Source organism: Schistocerca gregaria, chromosome 2, assembly GCF_023897955.1.
Source record: "Schistocerca gregaria isolate iqSchGreg1 chromosome 2, iqSchGreg1.2, whole genome shotgun sequence".
Taxonomy (NCBI): domain Eukaryota; kingdom Metazoa; phylum Arthropoda; class Insecta; order Orthoptera; family Acrididae; genus Schistocerca; species Schistocerca gregaria.
Window position 1 is genome coordinate 549,751,172 of NC_064921.1, and position 19,781 is coordinate 549,770,952.

A 19,781-nucleotide genomic window follows, 5' to 3' on the forward strand; every position below is an offset into this window, starting at 1 on the left:
CTCGCTCGATTTCTCATAAGCTTTTACAGGTACTAAGTCTCCAACTGCAAACTTAGCAAAACGCGCTTTAGCGTCGTGACGACGTATGCGAGCATCGGCTTTTAGCTTCATTATTTCTCGCAAACGATCTTTTTTCACACCAATACTAATGTCAATGTGTGGAGGAAATTTCATTATCTCTTCCACTAAACTTTTACTTATGTCATTTAACAGGATTTCCTCTGGAGAAAATCCCGTAGATTCATGTCCCAAGGTGTTCATAATTCTCTCAAATACTGCTACATATTTGCCCCATGCCCTATGGTTGTGATGGCAAAAGGCACGGCAAAGTCGGCCTAGCTCGCGCATATACCTCTCAGCGGAATTTCCAGTCGGACAGTAAGCTGAAATATGGATCACTTTGACCCCATTACTTGCCATGCCTTCATTCCACAACTTAGAAGTAAATTGTGCCCCAATGTCTGATAGAATCGCCTTGGGTTTACCAATATGAACATAATAATCGTTCGCAAGCTTGCTATAGACCGCTTTGGCTGTAGCTTTCCTAATCAGATATAGTTTGATGAACTTGGAAAAAGCTTCTAGCACTACTAAAATGTAGGCAAAATTTCCTGATGCCTTGGGCAAAGGTCCGTACAAGTCGACGCACAGTAATTCAAAGGTGTCGTTAGGCCTTATACTTTGCATAGGACCACGACTCGTACAGTTGGTAAACTTCACCTTCTGACATAAATCGCAAGTTTCACTCTGTCAGTAACGCGTTTCAACATGTTGTTAAGATGCACTACTTCACTCAGCTTTTCCGTACATTTCTTTGGTCCACAGTGACCATACGCCAAATGGTAATAGTCTATTATTTCCGTGACGTATTTGGTGGGCCAGCATACCCGCAAAATATTACTATCTTCACCCTTACGTATGTACAAGATATGATCGTATATCTTGAAATATTTCCTTAATTTCTCTCCTTCTGGACTCCTTTCGTCATATCGGGTTTTCACCATATTTAAACAACCGTTCTGATGACGACGTAGATTCTTACAGATGTTCATTATTAATTTACGTCCCTCAGCTTCTTGAAAATAGTATAGTTTGACCACTCCATCTGACTCATCTTTCAATACATCTTGATTAGACTCGGGCAACCGCGACAGCGCATCCGCTACGGAATTGTCGGTCCCTTCTACGTAACAGATGTCATCGTTAAATTGTTGTAAATAAAGTGTCCACTTAGTCAGTCTTTCATGAAGGAGGTTACAATCCTTCAGATAAGTGAGCGCCTTATGGTCCGTGTGAATAACCACCTTACGGTTCCATAGGTAACCCTTGAACTTAATTTTTCACTATCATTAAGGTCGATAAGTGAGGGGGAGGTTACAACACGTCTTGCGATTCGCGTAAATAACAGGCCGAAGATCTGCATACACTGTGCTGACACCCGATAGTGACCAATGGATCCCATAGGGTTTAAATCAGGCGAAACCACCAAGGCATGGTTCTGGCTCCGAGACACGAACAATTATACTTCTGAAAGGTGACTTCGCAGTTTGGAGCACATCAAGCATGAATAAACGCAGGGGGTTTGCAGCTGTCAGCGTGTCTTCGATTACTAGCACAGATGCCATGAAACACCAACCCGCGTCTGTAGCGCGCTGCATGTTTCGAGCCGCTGTTCATTCTGGCGACGGCGTTTGTGTAGCAAAACTGTGTTTCACCAGAAGAACCGACAGTTTCGTCCAATCCACAGTAGAATCGTGACGATCCCGTGTCCATTGTAATCATAATAGGCGATGTTGTTGGGTCGCCATGTGAACACATAGGAGCGGTCTGCTGCGGAGATCCATGTTCCATAACGTACGATGAACTATGTGCTCCGAAACACCTGTGCGTGAAGCAGCATTCTGCTCTTTCGGCAGAGATGGCACTGATCACCATTTGTCGTACTTTACATCTACATCTACATCCATACTCCGCAAGCCCCCTGACGGTGTGTGGCGGAGGGTACCTTGAGTACCTCCATCTGTTATCCCTTCTATTCCAGTCTCGTATTGTTCGTGGAAGGAAGGATTCTCGGTATACCTCTGTGTGGGCTCTAATCTCTCTGACTTTATCCTCATGGTCTCTTCGCGAGATATATGTAGGAGGGAGCATTATACTGATTGACTTCTCGGTGAAGGTATGTTCTCGAAACTTCAACAAAAGCCCGTACTGAGCTACTGAGCGTCTCTCCTGCAGAGTCTTCCACTGGAGTTTATCTATCATCCCCGTAACGCTTTCGCGATTACTAAATGATCCTGTAACGAAGCGCGCTGCTCTCCGTTGGATCTTCTCTACCTCTTATATGAACCCTATCTGGTACGGATCCCACACTGCTGAGCAGTATTCAAGCAGTGGGCGAACAAGCTTACTGTAACCTACTTCCTTTGTTTTCGGATTGCATTTCCTTAGGATTCTTCCAATGAATCTCAGTCTGCCATCTGCTTTACCGACGATCAACTTTATATGACCATTCCATTTTAAATCACAGCTAATGCGTACTCCCAGATAATTTATGGAATTATCCTTCCAGTTGCTGACCTGCTATATTGTAGCTAAATGATGTGGGATCTTTCTTTCTATGTATTCGCAGCACATTACACTTGTCTACATTGAGAGAGAAGACAAGCCACCGAACCCCACGTTCTATGAACAGTCGCGGACGTCCAACCATTTATCAGCTAGTCGTATTCCACCCCTTTCCGTAGATGCTCAAGACAGTAGCACATGAACATTCGACCAGCTTCACCGTATTCGAGATACCCGTCCACATGCTCTTCATAATAATAATCTACCCTTTGTCAAAGGCACTTATCTCAATGAATTTCCCCACTTGCTGCCCATATCTACATTAATTTGATCCCCCGTCCGTGTCTTCTCCCCTTACATACTTTTGTTACCGCCTCACGTGCCCGCAACGCCATCAGGCCACATCCAACGTCGCGGTGGGCAGTGATCACAATGTTCTGGCTGACCAGTGCTGCAGGTACATCCAGAGATACATGTAGATACCATCTGCAAAGCGTGTTAGAAAAAGAGTTAGTAGTAAAGGAATAATACTTGAAGACGTCACGCGTGATGCTGCCATTTTACTGCAGGAACAGCGGCAATCTAGCAAAGTATAAGATTTTCTTCTTCCATCATATTTTGGGGGATATCAGTGAGAAAAGTTTCATAAAGGGTTGGTAATTATGTGTAATCTTTTTTAGATGTCGGGAAGTGCTCTCATTCTCAAATACTGGATGAATGAAGTCCGTGTTTTTTCGCACCGCCTAACTACAACCCTTGTCTTATTGTGTCAAACTTTTAACATAATGTTATAATTCTTAATGAGTAGATTATGTCAGCAATTTCAATGTTTACATTCGTCCAATACCTTCGCGAATTGTGGAAAATCGAATTTCTGCTGCCCAGGGACTCCAACTGGTACTGGGATCAAGGTTCTGGGGTCTGTGTTTCGACATAGCATTTTATTAATATATATATATATACCTGTTTTTTAGAATTCATGTAAATGAACTTGTGCTCGCCGGCGAGTGTTGATCAGAGACATGGTTATCGTGAGGACTGCCGCAGGGAACTGTGACAAGACCGGTCTCATTCTCTACATACATAAGTCACCTGACGGACAAGGTGAGCAGGAACTTACAGCTATTTGCTGATGACGATATGCTGTACCAGAAGGTGTGACTACAGGAATATACAAGATGACTTAGGCAAAATTCCTATGTGGTGTTATGAAAGGCGGCTTGCTTTAAATGTAGAAAAATCTAAGTTATGCGGATGAGTATGAAGAACAATCCTGTAACGTTCGAATACAGAATTAGTAGGGTGCAGCTTGACAGAATCAGTTCGATTAAATATGTAGCCATACCGTTGCAAAGCGATAAGGAATGAGCACGTCAGATTGATAATAGGGAAGTAGAAAGGTTGTCTTGCTGTTATTGGGAGAATTTTGGGGAAGTGTATTTCATGCATACAGGGGACGGTTAAGAACGCTAGTGCGACATTTTGTTGAGTACCGTTCGAGTGTTCGGGGTTCCCACCAGGTCAGATTAAAGGAAGACATGGAAGCAATTCAGAGGTTGACTGCAACATTTGTTACAGGGAGATTGGATCGCCACGACAGTGTTACGGAGATTCATGTTGAACTCAAATGGGAATCCCTGGACAGAACTCGATGTTTTTTTCCGCGAGGCACTACAGGAGAAGTCTGGGGAACCGGTATTTTTGGGACGAATGCAAAACAGTTATACTGCCACCAACGTAATTTCGCGTAAGGACCATGAAGATAAGATGCTAGATACACTACTGGCCATTAAAACAGCATCATGATGGTCGCATCCATGTTGGGCGACGTCGCGGTGAACGCACATTGGAAGCGTGTATTAGTCATCGCCATACTGGCGTATCACCTGGCGTCATTGTACGGCCTGCCATTGGTTACATGTCTCGGTCACCTCTTGTTCGCATTGACGGCACTTCGAACAGTGGAAGTTACATTTCAGATTTATTACGACCCGTGGCTCTAGCCTTTATTCGATCCCTGCGAAACCCTACATTTCAGCAGGATAACGCACGACCGCATGTTGTAGGATCGTGTACGGGCCTTTATGGATACAGAAATTGTTCGACTGCTGCCCTGGCCAGCACATTCTCCAGATCTCTCACCAACTGAAAATGTCTGGTCAATCGTGGCCAAGCAACTGGCTCGTCACAATACGTCAGTCACTACTCTTGAATTGCCGGCCAGAATGGCCGAGCGGTTCTAGGCGCTACAGTCTGGAGCCGCGCTGCCGCTACGGTCGTAGGTTCGAATCCTGCCTCGGGCATGGATGTGTGTGATGTCCTTAGGTTAGTTAGGCTTAAGTAGTTCTAAGCTCTAGGGGACTGATGACCTCGGAAGTTAAGTCCCATAGTGCTCAGACCCATTTGAACCATTTGAACTACTTTTGAATTGTGGTATCGTGTTGTAGCTGCATGGGCTGCTGTACCTGTACACGCCATCCAAGCTCTGTTTGACTCAATGCCCAGGCGTATCAAGGCCTTTATTATGGCCAGAGTTCTCAGGATTTATGCACCCAAATTGCGTGAGAATGAAATCACATGTCAGTACCAGTATATCTGTCCAATGAATACCCGTTTATAATCTGCTTTTATTCTTGTTGTAGGAATTTTTAAAGGCCAGTAGTGTATTAGGGCTCATACGGAGGCTTTTGGACAGTTGGTGTTTCCTCGCTCTAACTGCGGGTGGAATAAGAGAGGAAATGATTAGTAGTGGTACCAAGGTACCCTCCGCCAAGAACGGTGTGGTGGTTTGCGGACTGTGTATGTAGTACATATTAACAACAGTGTGTGGAATAAGTAGCAGATTACCATTTGATTTGCTATGTAGAGAGCAGGGATTTCCAGGCACAGCAGTGGATATGGAAAGTAAGGGTTTTGAGCCCGTCGCGTTGCAGACTGAGTGCAGTAAGTGAGGGTAAACTGCGCTCACTAGAGTCAGCAATGGTTAACTTCCGAGTGGGAGGCAGAGACTTCCGAGTCTGTGTAGTAACTATACCTCACGTTGGGTGCAGCTACGGCATCATACTTGGCCAAGCTTTTCTGCACGCGCATCACTCTGAACTCGAAATGGAACAGTGCACAGTAGATCTGACAGGTATATCGATCCGTTCAGGTGCCGCTTTCGAGAAGACCAAGGCCAAGCCCTTAGCCTTCTAAACATCATGTTTAGAGTCAGCTCGCGAGATAAAACACCACAATGTAAAGAGAAACTGTTGTTAATAGATGTACGTGCAGACCAGCTAGTCGACACTCCGTGTATGGTAAAGCCATGAGCAGAAAATGAAGAACTAGGTACGCACCTGTGTTTGGTTCGAAGTAATATTTTACGCACTAGAGGTGTCTCGCTGACGTGTAGTTCCTGTCAGCACGGAACACGGTGTTTAGCGATCAAGGGATGCTCTAATTGCCCATGTTGATATAGTGAAGGAAGAGATTGGATTAACTGTTTCTTATAAAAAAATCGGATTGGAGTAAACCAATAACGCCACACTGCGAATGTGTCACATTTGCTGAGCAAGGGCAGGGGAAAACATGAGATATTGTTGATACGTTATCGGGGGCTATTTAGTCCTCCAGTTCCACTGCATCAAACTCACGTATCACAGCATAGGATCACTACTGGCAATGGTCTGCCTTTCTAGAAGAATCAATACCAAATTTCACATCACCTTCCACCTATAATGGAGGAATCTGCAAACTGGCAGTTTGGAGTGATCTTATTTCTGTGGTATATCTAGTAGGACATATGAGCCAATATCACCGATAGTATCAGCATCGACACCTTATACTACGACTCTAGCGGGCAGCTCTCTAATGTCTGTTAATGTGTTTGCCGCTAACGGTCTCCACGCTACTACTACACTATGTGAGCAAAAGTATCCGGACATCTGGCTGAATATGACTTAGAAGTTCGTGGCGACCTCCACCGGTAATTCTGGAATTAAATATGGTGTTTCGGTCATTCTTAGCCTTGATGACAGCTTCCACTCTCACAGGAATACGTACAATCTGGTGCTGGAAAGTTTCTTGGGGAATGTCAGCCCTTTCTTCACGGAGCGCTGTACTGAGGAGAAGTATCGATGTCGGTCGGTGAATCCTGGCACGAAGTCGGCGTTCCAAAACATCCCGAAGGTTTTCTATAGCATTCAGGTCAGGACTCTGTGCAAGCCAGTCCATTACAGCAATGGTATTGTCGTGCAACCACTCCACCACAGGCAGTGCATTATGAACAGGTGCTCGATCTCTTGGAAGATGCAGTCGCCATCCCCCACTTGCTCTTCTTGAGAAGCAAGAACGTGCTATAAACATCAATCTAGGCTGTGATAGTGCCACGAAAAACAACAAGGGGTACAAGCCCCCTCCATGAGAAACACGACCACACCATAACACCACTGCCTCCGAATTTTACTGTTCGCGCTACACAAGCTGGCATACGACGTTCACCGGGCATTCGCCATACCCACACCCTGTCATCGGATAGCCACATTGTGTACCGTGATTCGTCAGTCCACACAACATGGTTCCACGGTTCAATCGTCCAGTGTTTACGCGCCTTACACCAAGCGAGGCGTCGTTTGGCCTTTACCAGCACGATGTGAGGCTTATGAGCAGCTGCTCGACCATGAAATTCAAATTTTCTCACCTCCCGCAGTGTGGTACTTGCAGTGGATCCTAATGTAGTTTGGAATTCCTGTGTGATGGTGTGGCAAGGTTTCTGCCTATTACACATTACAATCCTCTTCAACTGTCGGCGGTATCTGTCAGCTGAGTTCGGTCTGTACACTTTTGTCCTGTTCGTGTCCCTTCACGTTTTCACTTCACTATGATATCGGTAAACGTGGACCTAGGAATGTTTAGGAGTGTGGAAATCTCGAGTACAGACGTATGACACAAGTAACAGCCAGTCACCTGACCACATTCGAACTCCATGAGTTCCGCGGAGCGCCCCATTCTGGTCCCTCACGATGTCTAATTACTAGTGAGGTCGCTGATATGGAGTTCCTGGTAGTAGGTGGCAGTACAATGCACCTAATATGAAAAACGTATGTTTTTGAGGGTGTCCGGATAGTCTGATCACATAGTGTAGGTCGGTCGCTCACACGCTAGTTCATTACCCGGTGTAAGTCGAGTCCCATTGCGATAACACAGCAACAAAGGGCATTTTATCAGCATACACAAGTGTATTTCAGTTTCAACCGTGAACCGTGATTTTTGTTACACCTTCTCCATGGTAAGAGGCGTACGGATTTGGCATTTTCACTATATGCTTCCAGAGTCACCTGATCTCTTGCGCTTCCCGTCCCAACACATTTTGGTGCCTAGAACAACGCATTGCAACACCAGCGACGGCAGTAACACTAGAAATACTCGAAAACGTATAGAACAAGTTTAACTGTCGTCTAGATGTGGGTCGGATCATTGGAATATTGAACTTCTGTGAATGGAAAATGAAAATTACGATCGTAAGGGTAATTATAAAAGTTACCAGTAGGCTGTATGTCCACGCATGTAAGAGACATAACTTGTAAAATAAAATGGTTGTTTGGAAATTAACCACTTTGTAGTCTTCTGCGGTAAAATGTAGCCCACGTTTCCATTTTAAGTCATGTAGAAGATATAATTTTGTGAAAGAGTATGAACCTTTTTGAAATACATCCTAACAGTCTACTCTGGCTTGGTTGGCAAGGTAAACAAAAGGTTTGAGGTTCGATTGTAGATGGCGTTTATTACATTATGATACGTTACGTGACAGTTAGTTGCAGCAAAACAAATGAAAAGCTGAAGTTAAGCGTAGTTCCGAAACAACTGGTACAAGTATCTGAGTTATTTGGTTAATAGATGAACCAAAGTTAAGCACTCATTGCTTCAAGACAAATTTGCAGTTAGGAAATAATTAGCGGCTTAGGAGATGAGGGTGAAAGCTGTGAAGGCTTCACATAGTTTGTGGATTTCGAGCCGTCAAGTCCAGATGCTGCACGGTCTATCAAAATGTGTCCATCTAGAGCCACTACGTCATGTGCAGACAGAAACCGAAGAGACAAAATGTGGAGCCAACTATGATTCTAAAGGTAGTCCCGAAAATTAAAATAAAATTATGCAGCTGTAAACCCCCCTAAAAAAGAGAACATAATTTAGATTTTATCTTTTACTTTCCTGATTCCGTAGTGCAGCTATAACAGGATGGAAAGGAGATCAAAAGATAAGATTTTGAATATCTTACAGTTATTATTCTTCTGGCTGTTTAGACATCAATTCGAGTCGCTACTATGTCAATTTCTCGCCTCTATGCAGGTCTGAAGCACTGTCTTCAAATGCTGCTGACCCTAGGTCCTGGGTTTTCCGTAATTCTCCCAATTTTCCAAACCTTGCCAGCCTTTTTCTTAATCGCTCTTCCTTTCTCTTCTGCCAGAGTAAGACCCACTGGTTCAGGAAGCTTGTAATTTTCCTGGACTTTTGTTTGTGTTCGCTGTTGCGACAGCTTCATGAGTATTTCTTTTGTATCCAGTAACATTATACACTCCTGGAAATGGAAAAAAGAACACAATGACACCGGTGTGTTAGACCCACCATACTTGCTCCAGACACTGCGAGAGGGCTGTACAAGCAATGATCACACGCACGGAACAGCGGACACACCAGGAACCGCGGTGTTGGCCGTCGAATGGCGCTAGCTGCGCAGCATTTGTGCACCGCCGCCGTCAGTGTCAGCCAGTTTGCCGTGGCATACGGAGCTCCATCGCACTCTTTAACACTGGCAGCATGCCGCGACAGCGTGGACGTGGACCGTATGTGCAGCTGACGGACTTTGAGCGAGGACGTATAGTGGGCATGCGGGAGGCCGGATGGACGTACCGCCGAATTGCTCAACACGTGGGGCGTGAGGTCTCCACAGTACATTGATGTTGTCGCCAGTGGTCGGCGGAAGGTGCACGTGCCCGTCGATCTGGGACCGGACCGCAGCGACGCACGGATGCACGCCAAGACCGTAGGATCCTACGCAGTGCCGTAGGTGACCGCACCGCCACTTCCCAGCAAATTAGGGACACTGTTGCTCCTGGGGTATCGGCGAGGACCATTCGCAACCGTCTCCATGAAGCTGGGCTACGGTCCCGCACACCGTTAGGCCGTATTCCGCTCACGCCCCAACATCGTGCAGCCCGCCTCCAGTGGTGTCGCGACAGGCGTGAATGGAGGCACGAATGGAGACGTGTCGTCTTCAGCGATGAGAGTCGCTTCTGCCTTGGTGCCAATGATGGTCGTATGCGTGTTTGGCGCCGTGCAGGTGAGCGCCACAATCAGGACTGCATACGACCGAGGCACACAGGGCCAACACCCGGCATCATGGTGTGGGGAGCGATCTCCTACACTGGCCGTACACCTCTGGTGATCGTCGAGGGGACACTGAATAGTGCACGGTACATCCAAACCGTCATCGAACCCATCGTTCTACCATTCCTAGACCGGCAGGGGAACTTGCTGTTCCAACAGGACAATGCACGTCCGCATGTATCCCGTGCCACCCAACATGCTCTTGAAGGTGTAAGTCAACTACCCTGGCCAGCAAGATCTCCGGATCTGTCCCCCATTGAGCATGTTTGGGACTGGATGAAGTGTCGTCTCACGCGGTCTGCATGTCCAGCATGAACGCTGGTCCAACTGAGGCGCCAGGTGGAAATGGCATGGCAAGCCGTTCCACAGGACTACATCCAGCATCTCTACGATCGTCTCCATGGGAGAATAGCAGCCTGCATTGCTGCGAAAGGTGGATATACACTGTACTAGTGCCGACATTGTGCATGCTCTGTTGCCTGTGTCTATGTGCCTGTGGTTCTGTCAGTGTGATCATGTGATGTATCTGACCCCAGGAATGTGTCAATAAAGTTTCCCCTTCCTGGGACAATGAATTCATGGTGTTCTTATTTCAATTTCCAGGAGTGTATTTTCAGTGACTTGGTTAACAGGTGCATAAAATATTCAAAACCATGAATACCTAACGTTCACATCTTATGTACCATCTGTGGCACTTTAGTCACAAAACGGGATTTAGGTATTTTTACAGTCTGAGGATGGTTTTTTAGGCGGCTGACCATCTGCCTCGGCTTATGCGGCGTGGTTCCCCTTATACCGCCTCAGCTACACTATGTCGTCGATTGCTGCCCAAACAAATTCTCCACGGTCCTGGCTGGTACCGACGGGGATTTAGCACCATGTCGCCTCCAGCTCAGTGATCAGCTGCACTAAGTTTCTCGGTTGAGGATTCATGGTGCGAACAGACCGATCGAGATGGTCCCACAGATTTTCTATAGGGTTTAAACAGGGGACTTTGACGGCCTGGGAAGTACAGTAAACTCATCCACGTGGTCTTAGAAACCAAGCAAATCCACCGCGAACCATATGACACCTTGCATTCCATGTCGATACAGCACATCGTGCCGAGGAAAAACGAACTACATGCTTGGGTGTACATGATTCTCAAGGAGAAACGCCCACTTCTGTTGATCCAATGTTCCTTCCGGAATGAGGAGATAACCCAGTGAATTCCACGAAAACATTCCCTAGACCATAATGCGCCCTCAATTGTTGGAGGCGTCTTGCTTTCACGGGCTTCATGCATTATGCATCAGCGCCCATCCGCCCCATGGTGCGTAAACACAACCTGTCCCACTTAGTAGATGTCTAATTGTTGGTAATAACATGAATTTCCAACCTACGTTGCCGACGGGCAGCAGTCAACATGTTTTCATGAACTAGGTGCCTGAACGGTCATTGAGGAGACTCTGCTGGCAGCCCCTTGGTTCACCTAGGCGGTCAGTTGCTCAACAGTGCCACGTATATTCATTTACCCGTACACACACTCCACAGCCGTCATTCACCCTGTCATCTATGGCCCATGGTGCACTGCAGTTGTCTCGGCGCCGGTTTTGGGTAGCGCCATTCTACCATTCACGATATACTTTAACCACTTAGTCCTTTCAGAAATGGTTCCACCCTTGCCCCAAAGCCGATGATCATGCCCTTTTGGGTGTCAGATAAATCAGTCTGCTCCAACTTGCGACAAGGACTGCACTGTTTTCCGTGACCTCGTCCTCCCCAACTGCTAGTGTAACCCCCTGAGAGTTGTTACTGCGCGTTGACGTACAACATAGGACTAGATCACACTAATGTGACGTGACGGTGTAGTCTGACAGCAGTATCAGAGTGAAAAAATTAGTCGAGAGGCAAACAGAACTAATGAGCACTACTGCATACTCATCGTTCATTACACAAGTAAAATTGCCATATCTATTCAAGTACTTGTTTCCGGATATCTGTTTACCTTAGAGACAGAAATATCCTCTGTAACAATGTGCGCTATGTCTGATTTAAACACTTTGTGTAGACACACCTCAGTCAACAATACAAAACGAGACGCCCTTATCTGAACTTTTTCATCGTTCTATGTCATTTCTATCTAGCAAGGTGCCATACCGTTCAGTAAATGTTCTGGAAATAAAACGCTATGTTTGGGTTGCCTCCCGCTCAATTTCTGTTTGATGATTGCAGTTTAATTTTCGAAACAAGCTACCTTTGTTTGAAATTTTCGATGTCCTATTCATTTCAATCTAGTAAGATGACTTTCTGCGCAGGAAGTATTCTGCAAATAAAACGTAATTTTTGTTAGCCTTCCCACAGTTGCTATTTGATGCTTTCCATCTGATTTTCTTCTTAATTGTAATCCCCAGGTAGTAGCACAACCTTTAAAGTAATTTCCATTACGGCCTAACCGAAATCAAACCGTTTCTTTGTAGTACTCATGTGGAAGGCCTACACTTTCATTATTCAGTATCAGTTACCACTTTTTTTGCATCACACAGATAAATTATTAAATCTTTTTTAATTCGTATTGATCCTTTGATGACTTTACGTGATGATAAAGTGCAGAATAAGCAAACAGTAAGAGGGTTGTTCACATTGTCTTCCAATCAATTTCGTAGATGAAAGGCACCAAACGGTATTCCTTGGGGAATCGCTTCCGTATCATTCGGCGATATCCAATCAGTACAACGAACTGTGGCCATTCAGACTGTAAATCACGAAATCAGTCGCACAAGTGAGACAGTTTGATTAGAAGCTGTTTCTGACGGTCTGTGTCAAGGAAATGTGGGAAATGGGTCTGGGCACTATGGGACTTAACTTCTGAAGTCATCAGCCGCCTAGAACTTAGAACTAATTAAACGTAACTAACCTAAGGACATCACACACATCCATATCCCCGAGGCGGTCGCTCGGTTCCAGACTGTAGCGCCTAGAACCACACGCCGAAGGAAATGTGGTATCACCTAGAGACCCCCGGTTGACAGCACTCATTACTTAGTTTGAATAAAGGGCCTGTAGATAGAACGAAATTTTGTAAACGCATGCCAAGTATAAATAGGTCACTTTTTTGAAGATATTTCATAATGTTCGAACACATATTCCAGAATAATGCTGCAAGTTAATGTCAGCGATCACACAAGGTATATCTTATACTGGGTTTTCATTTCAGTAGTGTACGTGTAGATTGTTTAAAAAACCACAAACATGACTTTGAAGTCTAAGTTTGCGATTCTTACTGGACACATAAAAAGATTTCACATATTGTCTTCTTTGTTCAAAGAAGTACGAGAAGCAACTGTAACAAAGACGTTATCAATAGCAAATATCTTTCTTCGAAAAATAAGAAACGAAATGTGATACAAATAAGCAAGAATTTATTTATTTTACATGCGTCAATATCTAACAGATAACAGTCGCAGTTTTCTATCAAAATACGCTAACGATAGAAAATATATTGGAAACATAATAATATAAATACAGTTGAACTAACATTGTGAAACTATGAAATCATAACCTAGTATTTATAACACACTCGGGGACGCTCTGCACTCTCTTCGTATACCTTAGTTTGTTTTTATAGGTACTTTAACAGCACTTGCTATTTCTGTATTGCTGTGGATATTTCTATTACGTAGGTCAGATATAACTGACATTTCTTTCAGTTGACAGGACAATTTTCGTCGTTTATGAAATTCGTTAATGTATTGGTTTCAGAAGGATATTAGTTTCCTTATAATTTTCAGTTGTTTTATGATTATTTGACACACTGTGAGATTCATTTAATGGTGCAAGCTCTTATGGCTTATGGAAATTCTGAATGACGACAAAGTTCTCGGGCTTACAGCCGTGAATAGTAACCAAGTATGCGCAACTTTTATATGAATTCCACCATTTTCACCTTCTAGTAACGTACCAATATGATCCACGGCGATGCTCCTCTCATTTCTGAACCTTTGTCTTGATCATATTGTGTGAATTATAGACAGGTGAATCCTAGCTTTGAATTGGTTGTTCCTCGACATATACATCGTCCGTGCTGTTTATTATTGTGTCGTTTCTTTGCCTTCTGGGTGTTCGCCAGGCCTGTTGCGACAACATTTGCCACGCACTACACACTTTTCTATGACACTCTCTGCAGATGATGTGTATGTTCCAACGGAAGGTCTACTTGTTAAAGCAGCTCGCGTTTTAATTTTTCAGCATTGTTTTTGTTAATCAGTTCGCATGCAATAATAAACTTAAGAATGTTCCATAACGGCGCGCATAAGGGTGAGATTTTTCTGAATCTCATAGCTCAGGTTCCATTGGTGATGAAAGGGTAGGGGCCAAGTATTTTGGTCAGCACCTAGGGACCATTTATAGTCAGAAGAACAGTCTAAGAGTCACTACCCTACAATACGGGTGAAAGTACGAGTATTGCACACTTCTTTCTGGTTAGGCAAATGGAGCATATCGGTAGCTTTTTTTTGCATTTGATATGGTCTACGGTGGGCCCTAGGTGGTTTATCGAGGCATCATTAGTTCATGGGTGGTTCCTTTGAAAACCTGAAACAAATCGTTTTCTCCCCATTTATTCATAAAAACTTGAGCGGAGTATCCAAAGCCGGCTGTGCACAGAAAATGGCAGAAATGTTTACTATACAGGGTGTTACAAAAAGGTACTGCCAAACTTTCAGGAAACATTCCTCACACACAAAGAAAGAAAACATGTCATGTGCACATGTGTCTGGAAACGCTTACTTTCCATGTTAGAGCTCATTTCATTACTTCTCTTCAAATCACATTAATCATGGAATGGAAACACACAGCAACAGAACGCACCAGCGTGACTTCAAACACTTTGTTACACGAAATGTTCAAAATGTTATACGTTAGCGAGGATACATGCATCCACCCTCCGTCGCATGGAATCCCTGATGCGCTGATGCAGCCCTGGAGAATGGCGTATTGTATCACAGCGTCCGCAATACGAGCACGAAGAATCTCTACATTTGGTACCGGAGTTCCGTAGACAAGAGCTTTCAAATGCCCCCATAAATGAAAGTCATGAGTGTTGAGGTCAGGAGAACGTGGAGGCCATGGAATTTGTCCGCCTCTACCAATCCATCGGTCACCGAATCTGTTGTTGAGAAGCGTGCGAACACTTCTACTGAAATGTGCAGGGGCTCCATCGTGCATGAACCACATGTTGTGTCGTACTTGTAAAGGCACATGTTCTAGCAGCACAGGTAGAGTATCCCATATGAAATCATGATAACGTGCTCCATTTGAAACGTCCCCTTAGAAAAATTGTACACGACTGGTCTATGTGAAACGTCCTCTTTGAACAATTATACACGAATGTGCTTAAACTGACACACAATAGTTTTTAGCGCAACGCAATCTGACTTTCAAAAATCCCTACGACGAATGGCCCTGACTAACATTAACCTATACCTTTCACAAATCACTTACCTCACCAAAAATCTTCGTTACTCGAACTACTGCAATACAGCGAGCGCCGCTACTGCCAGCTAACTAAAAGATTCAAACTACGGAAGTCACTAACTACTGATAGGCACAGTTAGTAAATGAAAGATTTTAATAGGGAACAAACAATGTATTTACCTTTATAGTCATAAAATATATATCAGTTAAAGACACCAATTCTTACAAATTTCAAAACTCCGCCATCTCTCTCCCCACGTCCACCACTGCTGGCGGCTCACCTCCAACTGCGCAACGCTACGCGCTGTTAGCATCCAGCTGCCGCTGCCCAGCACTACAATGGCAGACAACAATGCAAACTAAACACACACTGCGCACAGCACAGCCAGTGATTTTTCATACCGAGCGCTAAGCGGCGTTACCAATAAGAAAACCTAAACAGCCTACTTACATAGCCCCCATGCTCCCCACAAAAAAATTTACAAATTGTTTTGGGCAGTGGCCAATACAGATTTGAAAAATTTTTTCATAATTACTATAACAAAGATATCAAATGCACACACTTATTGATACAATGTTGGTCAGAAGCAAAAATTTTCTCACAGTCCATAAAGACAGTCCTGATCGTTCATCACAGTAAAATTGCAGTGTTTTTTTTTCAAAGTCTGAGCAATAAAAGAAAATGCACACAGATGTAGTGGATTTCCATGCAGTCTTGAAGAAGTAGTGTTGTCCTTCCAACGGAAAGACAGTGCTGACTCTTGACATGCAGACAGGTAATGGGCCACAACAGAGTCAGTCGACGTTGAAGACTATCGGTAGGTAGGTCATCACAGAGTAGACCCACTGTAGTCCTGGTAGAGATTGCTATTGGTGGGCCACCAGAGGTGCAGACCCATTGCATTCCTTGTAGAAATAATGGTATTGGTGGGTCATCAAAGGTGTAGACCCACTGTAGTCCTTGTAGAGATGGCCAGCAGCCATCTGTTTGACTGTGCAGGCGCACAATCACCATTAAAGAGTCTTGCGGATAATATAACAAGTCCATAACCACCACTTGTGCACTCAGAAAAATTGTTTTTGAAATGGCCTTAGAACCAGCAATGCTGTTATCCAGTCCCTTACTGAGTTATTAACACACGAGCAAACACTATCAGTCCCTACTTCTCACATATTGTCCATATACTATGACCAACAGAAACGTGTGCAGTGAAATGTAATTTACAAGTTACTTAATTTGATGAACAGGTGTTAATTACAATTTTCTAACATAAGAATACGATAACAAAGGTATAAAAATATAATTAAAGAACATAATAGTACAGATAACATTTGCAGTAATACAGGCTTTACAAAAGAATCGAAATAACATATACATCAGTGTTACAGGAATTATGACATAAGTACATACATAAAAAATCAGAATAATTATTGAAACATCAACTTCACACATTAGCATTAAAACAAAACAGAATAAATAATGTATAAACATCTTTACAAAGTAAATAACATGTTATTAACGCAAATTATATTTGAGGATAACAGTATTCCTCATCATAGTGAATGTAGCTTAGTATTAGAAAAATTCTGCAACATAAGTCTTATCAGATAAACATATAAAGACAGGAAGAACATAAATAGAGAAGGGTACACAAACACATAGTGGAATAACACAAGGAAAGGGCAGGGTTTGTTTTACTGCAGTATTTTGCAAACAAACTTTCTTTACTTCTCGGAGATCTCCCTTCGTTCTTCATTATTTCCAAAAAGTCCTATCTATACCTGCTTTCTGTACTTTTTTGATAAATCCTGTCAGTGCATTTCTTCAAATTCATCGCAACTCATTCTCTTATATAGGTTACCCCTTCTTAAGGTAACTAAAATCTACTGAGCTCAGATGCTAAACTAAGGGACGAGGCAATGCAGCAGCTCAAAACAATTAACATAAACAGCAATGATAAAAAAATGGAAATTGGCAAAAAAGGCAGAGATATTACAACTAATATAAGGCAATGCGCAGCAAACAAGAAAAATAAATCAGTAATAAAATTGGCTTAATCTAGTAACACAAAGTGACGTTCAGTAGCATTATGAATGGCAAACAGCCGCAGTAAATGCTATAACTTATACCTAAACATGACAAAGCTCAATCAGAAAAAATGTTACACTAAAGACAACAATGCAGATAAGGACAATGTCTATTCACATCTTAATGTCTATGCAATTAAAGTGGTGCACCACAAAAATTTATTGTAAAAAGTGTTACGATGTACTTGAAAAGACAATTCTGTATGCAATTTCTGTGAAGGGAAATGTCTTTTGTGCTACTTCGTTTCTTTTTTTAAGTACATCATAAAGTTATTATTTACTGGATGTGTAGGCATAAAATATTTGTGTTAGTACATCCATAAAATTTATTTAACCAATGCTTCAGTGCAGTTAGAAACTAGATATTAAACAAAATGAGTAAATAAATGCATAAAGCAAGCCACATGGCATTTCTCTCAACTAGCAGGACAATAGCCATGAAATGTTTCTCGTCGTTTCATTAGGCATTTTAGTAAATATCATAAATTAAGAACTCCACAGTGTAATCATATGTTTTCAAGTTTGGGCGTGTAGTATTTGCGATGCTTTCTGCAAAGGAATCTCAATAGCGAGGATAACGGCCTCTTTTTTCTTTTCTCCACCTGTGCCTCTGACAGGCACACACTAATGGCTTTCTTTTGTCAGGTGGTTGTCGCGCAGCTGGGTGCCCACGACGGATTACATGCAGGTGGTCACTTAACTGTCTTATCGAAATATTTACGACACCAGTTTCCGCTACAGTGGCAGTCTCATATAAAAAAATTCACAGGTCAAGAATTTGCGTTACAAATATGTAGAAACAAAATCCTTTAAATAGAATAGTGTCCAAAAAATTTTCGCCGGCATAGTGATACATTCACGCATATACACTCATTTCATAACTCTTAAAGTACGATTCTCGGTTTCCAACATCCTTTTTCACAAATCAGAGTCCCTAACCACTACTCATTAATTCTTACCTTATTACACATATATATATTCGTCGACACTTCTTCAATATTTCATCATAACAGATATGTAGCATAACCAAATAACTCATATAGTATCAGCTTAAACATACCTCAGCAGAATAATTCACATCGTCATCGTAATAATAACATCATAACACCACAGTCAAATTCTCAAAATCTCCGTAGCTTCCACCAATAATTTCAAAACCTAAAAAAAAAATTCTCTGCTCATGTCAAAAGTGTCATCTACCTCAAACGTACTTTAAAAATCGTGATCCCATACCAAATATGTCATTCAAAGCTCTCATAGTATCACAATGGTTCCGAAAAAATATGAACAGTTCACAAAGTACAGACAAAATACAATTTCATAGGTGTTAAATCATCCAACTGTGTAATTGCGTAAACATGTGTCGCTGATGATGTAGTAAAAAAAATGTTTGTCTCTCAGTTAAATGATCAGACAGCTGTGTAATTAATGTGTTAGAGAAATATGGTACCGATGTGTAAAGTTGTATAAGCAAATACCATATTAGCTAGGGCTCCTTGTGCTTGCCACACACATGGTACACAAAGTAGGCGTGTACCCACCTGAGGATTAATGTAATTATATCCTCAGGTGTTACAGATTACAGCAATGGAATGAAATGTATCACAGAAAACTTTCTTTGTAATTCAAATATGTTGAAAAATAAATAGTTTAATGCGTGTCCTGTAGCGCTAAATGTGCGTCTTGCTGTAAGACAATCTCTGTGGAAGTGTCGTAGTTATTGTCCTCCGAAAGCTAAGTTCTGCAGAAGTCAATGTACTTACCTCATGATAAACGAAATTGAAATGCTTTGCGTATAGATATCTTAGTTATTACGCTTATTGCCGTGATGAAGTAAGTACTGTACTGTATGTATTGTTGTGCTACAGAAAAGGCTGTCTCATTGTAGCTATACCACAAACGTTACTACTAAAACATGTTTTACTTTCCAGAAAAATTCATAAAAACTGTGCAGATATAAAACAGATAAACTGCAAAAGCATCATTGCAAATTGTCACTCATTAGTAGCGTCGTGATAAAATCGTGTAGCTGTCACATAAACTAACCACTGTATCATCTGGTATCTCACAGAAAGTACTTTAAATCCAGAATGTATTTTCAAGTAAACCAAAATGTTGCATTAAAATCTCATTAGCAATACTGGTAAATGTTCTCAGTATGTGAGCCTTATAGTCGTTACGTAATCGTGCAATTAACAAGCAAGAATGTACAAATAACAACACTGTGTCGTTTGTTCACTATAACAATGCATTCGTAATTTCTGTTTAAAATAAGTTCTCTTGGTTCTAGACTGGATAGTTAACTT